Source organism: Rhinopithecus roxellana, chromosome 10, assembly GCF_007565055.1.
Source record: "Rhinopithecus roxellana isolate Shanxi Qingling chromosome 10, ASM756505v1, whole genome shotgun sequence".
Taxonomy (NCBI): domain Eukaryota; kingdom Metazoa; phylum Chordata; class Mammalia; order Primates; family Cercopithecidae; genus Rhinopithecus; species Rhinopithecus roxellana.
The window spans coordinates 106963489-106973248 of record NC_044558.1 but is presented as its reverse complement, the minus strand read 5'-3'; positions in this window follow the sequence as shown (position 1 = coordinate 106973248).

Sequence of the window (9760 nt, the reverse complement as noted above, 5' to 3'; positions counted from 1 at the left end):
CTTGGAGAGGAATATTGACACACTGACAAGTGGTCTTTTAAGTGTGTCCTGGGCAGAATGATTGAAGAAACTCTGATTGTTTGGTTTGGAAAAGAGAAGGAAGTTAGGGATAGGAAAGCTTGTCTATCTTAAAATATTCAACTCTCTTAAAACATTAAAAAGCCTTTCATATGAAAAATATTCAGGCTTATAATCTGTGCCAAAGGAAGGAAATTGTTGAATTTTGCTCAGCCTAAGAAAGAGCTTGTTCGCATTTAGAGCTGCATTAAGAATTGATTAGGCTTCTTCTCTCTCTCTCTCTCTCTATATATATATATACACACACACATACACATATATACACATACATGGCATTTGTTTAGGTACTGGATATCCAGCAGTGAAATAAAAAGCCAATTCTTTCACATATATCAAGGAAGAGAAATGGAGGAATATATGTATGTGTATATATGTGTGTGTGTGTATATATATGTATATATATTCCTCCATTTCTCTTCCTTGATATATATGAAAGAATTGGCTTTTTAATTCACTGCTGGATATCCAGTACTTAAACAAATATATGTATGTGTATATATGTGTATGTGTGTGTGTATATATATATACCTCCGTTTCTCTTCCTTGATATATATGAAAAAAAAAATGGCTTTTTAATTCACTGCTGGATATCCAGTACCTAAACAAATGCCATGTACATCATACACAATGATTCTATTTTTAATGAATAAGTAAAAAAAGGGATTGGTAATCCTACTAGATTGTGTACCAGTCAGATTACCTTTAAAGTATTTTGGCCAGGCCAGGTCCTACTTAGAAAGGAATATATCTTTTATAAATACGAACAGTATACATATAGAGGAATATATATATATATTTCCTTGTCATTTTAAGGAGAAAACACTTACTGGGATGTAGAGGTGATGCAAGTGTCTGATGGGTAAAAAGATTCTGACGGTTTCTTTTGATCTTGAGGTCTTGTGATTCAGTAAATATATTAACATGGTTTTTATGGTTTTTATTTTGATAATTTTCTTACTGGTTCATCACCAGAGAAGGGACTAATATAGGGGCAAAGAAGAATATCGTGATCTAATATAAAATAATATATATTTTGAGGGTAGCCAAAAGTTTTGCTTACCAGAAATGGTATCTTCCATTCATTTCATAGAAAACTAGAAAATTCACTGTTTAAAATTAATTGCTTTAGGTTGAAACTGACAGTGAATCTTCTATTTATTCAGGGCAATGCTCAATAGAAAAAAAAAATGTAAATATAGGGCAACATCAAGTAAGAAAACAATCTAATTTTAGAAAAAAACTTAGAGAAACTATCCTGAATCAATATAGCTTAATATTATTGAGGTCATGGAACATAAATAAAATAAATGTTAAGAAATACATTAATAATCTGGTATGATCAGTAAGTTCCTTCCTTTCTCCCATCTTTTATCTTACAGTTTCTTCTTTCCCTTTCTATCACTTCTCTCCTCTTTCTTTCCCATTCTTCAGTAAGTATCCATTTATCACTGACTGTATTATAAGCTCTGGGAATACAATGATTAACAAATAGAGACATGGTTCCTTCCTACCTGGACCTAGCAGGAGCCAGTTAACAAGAGGAAGAAAAAAAGACTTTCAAGACCAAGAAAGGAAGGGGGAGTAGAAAAGCAATGAACAGAAGAGAAATGGGCAACATCATTTGCTTATTTTTTTTCTACCTTCCTCCCACTCCATTCCTTGTATAGTTTTTCTTGCTGGGTGCCATCTTCTTTCAACTTCTGATAAAACCCACTGCAATGCAATAATCATCCAAGTGTTCTTCTGATTGGATAACAAGTTCATTTATTTAATTATTTTCAATAAATTATTTTTAAATCCAAGTGTTCTTCTAATTGGATAGCAAATTCATTTATTTAATTATTTTCAATAAATTATTTTTAAATATGATCATCTTTCCCAGGAAAAGAGGAAGACAGTAACTTGACAGTGGAGAAACCTGGAAGCCATTGCCTTAATCATGAAGGTTAGTGTCATCAGTGATGTCCTGAGGGTATCATGTTGTCTGCCAGATTTCTATTCTTTCCCTGGACGGTTAATGATGAGCTAACCATCTTAGAAGCCAAAGGAAATTTTTGTTCATTAAGGGACTTTGAGAAGCCTTTGGGCTCTCTTGAGTGTTACTTGCTTTCCACTGCAATACATTCCTCTCCCATCCCTGCCCTCTGCTGGGTATGCTCTCTGTCACTTTGACCTTGATTACATGGGTTTGGCTTACTGGTTGGGGCCACTTCTATCACCACCATGTTTAACACAAGTTGCTTTTAAATAGCTTTCATTTAAATTGTGGAGTATTTCAAACTGCACAAAAATGCCAAAAATAGTATGACAATGTAAAACATACTCCATCCCTGTTTTAAAACGCTGTAACATTTTGCCATATTTGCTTTGCCCCCTTACCCCCAAATTTCAAAAAAGATACAGAAGTCCCACATTCACATCCCATTTCCCAACTGTCCCTTTGAGAAGGACTACAGGTTGTATACCTGGAGTTGAAATTGACTATACCCATCTTCAACTTTTCTAGATATTGCTGAATTGTTCTTTAAAGTTAGTTTATATTAATCAGGGTTCTCCAGAGAAACAGAATCAAGAGGATAGAGATATATAGACATGGGTATGAATATGTCTACAGATGTAAATATAGATATTTATATAGATTATTTTATAGAATTGGCTCACATGATTGTGGGTGTGGTGGGGTGGGTCAGCAGGCTGGACATTCAGGTAAGAGTTGCTGTTGTAGTCTTGAGTTTGAAACCTGCAAGGTGGTCCAGCAAATGGGAAACTCAGGCAGAGCTTTGATGTTGGAGTCTTGAGAAAAATTATTCTTTCTTGAGTCTTTGCTCATAAGCCCCTCAACTGATTGGAAGAGGCCCACCCACATTATGGAGGGTAATTGACTTTACTCAATGTCTATTGATTTAAATGTTAATCACATCTAAAAAAGTACATTTGCAACAATGTTTAGACTCATATTTGACCGAAAAACTGGGCATCTCAGCTTAACCAAGCCGACACATAAAATTACCTATAATTGCCGGGCGTAATGGCTCATACCTGTAATCCCAGCATTTTGGGAGGCTGAGGCGAGTGGATCTCTTGAGGTCAGGAGTTTGAGACCAGCCTGACCGACATGGCAAAAACTCATCTCTACCAAAATTCCAAAAATTAGCCAGGTATAGTGGTGGGCACCTATAATCCCAGCTACTCGGGAGGCTGAGGCAGGAGAATCACTTGAACCTGGGAGGCAAGGGTTGCAGTGAGCTGAGATCATGCCACTGCACTCCTGCCTGGGTGACAGAGCGAGACTCCATCTCAAAAAAAAAAAAAAAAAAAAAAAAAAAAAAAAAAAAAAAAAATTAACTGTCATAGGGTTGTACCAGTTTATACCAGTTTATACCCCCACCAGCAACTTTGAGAGTTCTTGTTGCTTGATACCCTTACCAGTCTTTGGTACTTACAAACGTTTTAATTTTGCCAATCTGCTTAGTGTGAATTGGTATCTTGTTTTAATTTGGATTTTTAAATTTCCCTGACTACTAGAAAATTGAGTATTGTTGTGTTTGTTTATTGGTCTGAGTTTTCTCTTCAGTTGATTGCGTATTCAAATCTTGCTCATTTTTATATTGAGTTCTTTGAATTTTTCTCATTGACCTATAAGACTTTATAATTCTGGATAAAAAATACTTTGTAGATTATTATAACTTTCTTTTCCTAGACTAATGGTTCTCAACATTGGCTGTCCATTAGACTCTCTTGGGGAGCTTTTAAAACTCTAAGTACCTTGGCTGTACCTTCAACCAATTAAAATCAGGATTTTGGGAGGTATAACCTAGGATTAGTGCTTTTCAAAGCTCTCCAGGTGCTGCCTGTGTGCTTCTGAGAAACAGTGTCCCAGAGTAAGGCAGTAGGGTCTCGGCCATACAGAAAGTTCTAGTTGTAATGTTTCTGATGCCTTAATTTTCTTTTATAGTTTCTACTTCTTGTTTTCTTTAAATTTTTCTACACCTGATGTCATTAAAATATTTTACTATATATTCTTCTTCCTATCTCTTTTGTGTATTAAAATTCTTACAGTGTTGTGACAAGGATTTTTCTACACAGATGACTAAAAACTCTTGTTTTGACAGATTGACAGCCTCCTTTTTTTCAGTTTGTCATTACAGAACCAAGAAAAGGTCATTTTAGTAGAAGTTGTGCAAAATACTTATTTTTATGATGTGGCTATAAGTGAGAAGGAACCGTTGATTTTAATCATTGCATTCCAATTTTAGAGCTTCATTTTCATTTGTATTATATCCAAACTTTTGAAGGGTGATGGTTTGACTGATATGCTCTAATTCAGCTTCAGTAAGAGTTATTAACCGTATGTGTGGTTCCAGTAGAAGTATTTTAATTACCATTGACTAAACTAGGGAAGAAAAGTTACTGATAAAAACAAGAAGTTAAACTACTTCAGTGAAGTGACTAATTATTGCTGTCTCTAACTGTGGACACAAGTGGGATTGTTATAAAGTAGGGAGATGGTGGATCTGAAGAAGCCTAGGATGAGGTAGCACTAGATAGATCTTATTCGTGGAACATTTTTGAGTGTGCACTTGCATCTTTCTTTGTGACTAAAACCAGAAAAAGTGGACACATCTGTGATAGTTAATATTGAGTGTCAACTTGATTGGATTGAAGGATGCAAAGTATTGTTCCTGGGTGTGTCTGCGAGAGTGTTGCCAAAGGAGATTAAATTTGAGTTATTGGACTGGGAAAGGCAGACCCACCCTCAATCTGGGTGGGCTCCATCTATCAGCTGTCAGCACAGCCAGAATAAAAGCAGACAGAAAAACATGGAAAGACTAGAACTGGCTTAGTCCTCCAGCCTTCATCTTTCTCCCATGCTGGATGCTTGCTGTCTTTGAACATTGTCTTCAGCTTTGGGACTTGGACTGGCTTCCTTGCTCCTCAGCTTGCAGACAGCCTATTGTGGGACCTCACCTTGTGATTGTGTGAGTTAATACTCCTTAACAAACTCCTCTTTATGTGTACATCTATCCTATTAGTTCTGTCCCTCTAGAGAACACTAATACAGTATCTTTCCTGCTCTCTTCGTGCTCTTGTTAGCAGCACGTTGCTTCATATTGTTTTGTTTTTCTTTCCTTTCCATGCAACCCATGTGACTTTTAAGTTTTCTTGTTTTCTGTGAAACAAAATTTGTTTGTCCACGTTTCTTTGCTGCTTTGTCTATTTGTCAAGAGTTTTGGTTGCATATAACAGAAATCTAAGTCAAACTAGCTTAAGCCAAAAACAAAGACCCTAATTATAGTTTTTGTTTTCATTTATGTATGCATTCAGGGAAGGAAACTATTGTTTAGGATCATTGACTAGTGCCTGAAAGAAATTTGGAAGCCAGTCAAGGAAAACAAAATGTGATGTACAAGAAAAAAGTAAGATAATGTTTGCTTTGTGAATGGCATTTTACCAGGTACAGAGTACCTTTTGGTTTCCCTAGCAGTACTGAAATACTTTCATTACACAAGGACTCTCAATGGTTTAAAGCTCACAATCTCAGCACTATTTATTTATTTTTATTGTGGTAAAAATATACATAATGTAAAACTTGCCATTTAATCATTTTAAGTATACAGTTCAGTAACATTAAGTTGACATTATTGTGCAACCATCACCACCATCTGCCTCCGGAACTTTTTAACTGTTGACATTTTGGACTGAATAATTCTTGTTGGAGTGGTGGTAGGATCTGTCCTGTATACTGTAGGGTGTTTAGCAGCATCCTTGGCCTCTACTCATTAGATACCAATAGCATCTCCACCCTCTCTCACCCCCACCCCATCCTGAAAATCAAAAATGTCTCTGGACATTGCCAAATGTCCCCCGGGAGGCGAAGTTATCCATAGTTGAGAACCATTGATTTTAAGGGGAAGAATTTCTATTGTAAGTTGTGCCATTTTAACTTTGAAGAAATAACTTGGGAAAAATGCATTATGGGCATTCATTAATATCAGACACAGAACTATTTGTAACTTAACTATGTACCAGATCAATTGTGCTTTCAGTAGTAAACAAATAGAGCATTTAATTGTCAGAACAGTGATAACATAATTACTCTGATTGGCATTGCTGCAGAAGACCTAAGACTAATCAGAAATAGTCTAGATTGGAAATGACAGCTTTACATGCATGACTGAATGTGTATGGCTAAAAAATTGCTGAAGTATAAGGTTAAGAAGTTTATCATAATTACTGCATGTTTTATAGAGTGACATCAACTGACTTGCAGAAAAATAGCAATTCTGTGTTATTCTCATACAGAAAGAGTATCTTCTGTTAAGAATTATTATTTTCTTTCATCTTGTTATACCAATATATGCTGTAGTTACAGTGAACAAGACAATATAGGCAAATATTTGAGGAATGTATTAATTGCATGCAAGGTAACATGAAATTTCCCAAAGCCAGATATGATTCTGCATCCAATTCTATCCAATGCCTAAAATGAAGATTCCTGAGTAGTACTTTAGCTTTTAAGGTACTAGAGAACATTTTTCCATGCATCATAGAAATAATGTGATCCATTATTATCTTAAGAAATGAGGCACTTAACGTTATTCGTAACGTTATTCACCATGTTCCAAATAGCTGATATTTGTCCTTAGATGTGAATACCAATTAAGATAGAAAAAGTCAGGTTTATTCCATGCAAAATTACTTCCATTATTTATTTCTAGCAATTATCAGGATAGATTAGGTATAGCTGCTGCAATACAGAAGACAAAAATTTTAAAATATTAAACTTGGTTCCATTGATATTTGCATAAGTCCCTTGACCTATTCAGGCCTTAGTTTTGCATTAGTCAAATTAAGGGATTGAGAGATAGTCTTAGGGATCTTTCCAACTTTAAGATAGTATTATTTTCTTTTCCTTCCTTCCTTCCTTCCTTCCTTCCTTCCTTCCTTCCTTCCTTCCTTCCTTCCTTCCTTCCTTCCTCCCTCCCTCCCTCCCTCCCTCCCTCCCTCCCTCCCTTCCTTCCTTCCTTCCTTCCTTCCTTCCTTCCTTCCTTCCTTCCTCTCTTTCTCTTTCTCTTTCTCTTTTTGACAGAGTCTTGCTCTGTTACCCAGGCTGGAGTGCAGAGGCGTGGTCTCGGCTCACTGCAACCTCCACCTCTGGGTTCTAGTGATTCTCGTGCCTCAGCCTCTCTAGTAGCTGGATTACAGGCGCGCACCACCATGCCTGGCTAATTTTTGTATTTTTAGTGGAGATGGGGTTTCACCATGTTGGCCAGTTTGGTCTCAAACTCCTGACCTCAAGTGTTCCACCCATCTTGGCCTCCCAAAGTGCTGGGATTCCAGGCGTGAGCCACTGTGCCCAACCAAGATGGTATTATTTTCTTATAGTTTAAATTAATAACTAGAAAGAATGAAGATTAAAATAAAGAATATTCTTTGATTTGTGACTATGCTTTCAATTATACAAGTAGTTTATACAAATAGTCAAAATAAAGGGCAGGCTAGCTTTTCAGTTTAAGTAACAATGGAGTCTTTTTGTAGGTAAAGCTTTCAGCAGTTTCCCACACATGTTGAGGACGTGAGATGGTGCAATATAATTATTTTAAAACCATACACTGTAAAATGAGGTTTTGCAAGCATGCTAATACTTACACTTGATTTCAAAGTAGAGTGGAGCAAGTAGAAGTGTGATAGATTAAGAAGATAAATGAAAACTGGTTCAGCTTTCTGCCTGATGACCTGATTATAGAAAGCAAGCTAGATATTATGGATAGTACAGAAGACAAAATATGCTGGTATAAAATATTTTACTTATTCATTTATCCATAATTATTTATATTTAATAAAAGTTTTCATCTCCCTGTAGGTATATATTCTGTTTTAGAGAAACTCTAGACTGCTCTTGGATATACAGAAAAATAATATTCATCATGATGATTGCCATTTATTAAGCACTTCTGTGCCAATGCTTTACATTCATTATCTCATTTAATCCTTACAGCCACTCTATAAAACAGGTATTATTAGCTAGAATTCCTAAGTAACTTGCTCAAGGTTTCACAGAGAACAAGTCACAGAGCCAGAATCTGTCTGCCTCCAAACTTTACTCCTTAGCTCTTGTAACCCAAACTGTAAGAACTTCAGGAAGAAACAAACAACAAAACAAAACAAAACAAACACCTCAATTCTTAATGCTTCATATAGTTCATAGCCTCAGAGAGACAGTGAAATTCCTGTGTTGCAGCCTGAGTGGGAATTATTTTGAGATCTGTGACTGTCAACTTAATTACCCATACACATGACCTTCTGGATAGTATCAGATTCATCTGTTGATCTCTGAATTATGTTTTGGTGAGTGGTCAAAATTAAGATCATTCTGATGGTAGAAGGTCTGCTAGGCTTTATTTCATTCCCTGTCTGTAAGCAGACAGAGGGCCTGCAGAGACTCCTGGGAGTTTAAATTAGAGGAAGACTTTCTTAGCTTCTTACAAACCTCACCCCGTCTTTTGAATGGTAGTCCTTCAGAGGCATGCTTAAAGAATAGACATTTTCCCACGGTCCCCTGCTGATTCTGAATGAACAGATTCTCAGCCCCCCGCTGACTGGTGAATATATTGCGTATCCCCATCTTTACCCTTTACTGACAGCCTTCATAAAAACTAGTTTAGAAGACAAATGGCACTGCAGAACCTCTGACAACTCATTAAGGAAGCATACAGTAGGTTTCTGCCAAAGACTGCTACTATTTTAATGTGACCTAACAGCAGTTTTGTCATGATGGAAGAAGGAAAGGACGCTGCCAAGAATGACTGCCTTTGGTCAAATGCAGCGTAATGTCCCCTTGCATTGTTCTTAAAGAGAGAAGTAGTGAAGAAGTCAATGAACCTATAGATTATCTATGGTATGTGGCTTTCACACATGCTGCTTCCTCTGCATGGAATACCTTTCTTTCTCTTCCCTGCCTGCCCTTCGAGAGCTGGCCCAAATCGTACCTTCAGTATGAACCCTTCCCTGTCACCCATGGCATCACTTCTTCCTCTGGGTTCTGACAACACTTGTTTCTACCTGTTATAACCATTCACACGTTGCCATATAGTTTGTAGAATTATTTGTCTTGACTCAATTAGAAGCTCCTTGAACACAGGATCTATACCTTATTCACCACTGCATTTCTTTTCTTTTCTTTTCTTTCTTTCTTTCTTTTTTTTTTTTTTTTTTTTTTTTTTTTGAGACAGAGTCTCTGTCACCCAGGCTGGAGTGCAGTGGTGTGATTTCGGCTCACTGCAACCTCTGCCTCCCGGATTCAAGCGATTCTCCTGCCTCAGCCTCCTGAGTAGCTGGCATTACAAGTGTGTGCCACTATGCCTGGCTAATTTTTGTATTTTTAGTAGAGACAGGGTTTCACCATGTTGGTCAGGCTGGTCTTGAACTCCTGACTTTGTGACCCGCCCGCAACGGCCTCCCAAAGTGCTGGGATTACAGGTGTGAGCCACCACGCCCAGCCCACCATTGCGTTTTTTGTACCCAGAAGAGCACCTAGCACATAGTAGGTCCCGGGTTACTGATTATTAAATGACTTCCCTATTGTCATATGAGCTTATTCTTGTTGGAGGCCAGATCTACTTAGAGAATGGTGATTATGATAATGAAAATGACGGACAAGTCCTGCCTCTGCCGGTGACTT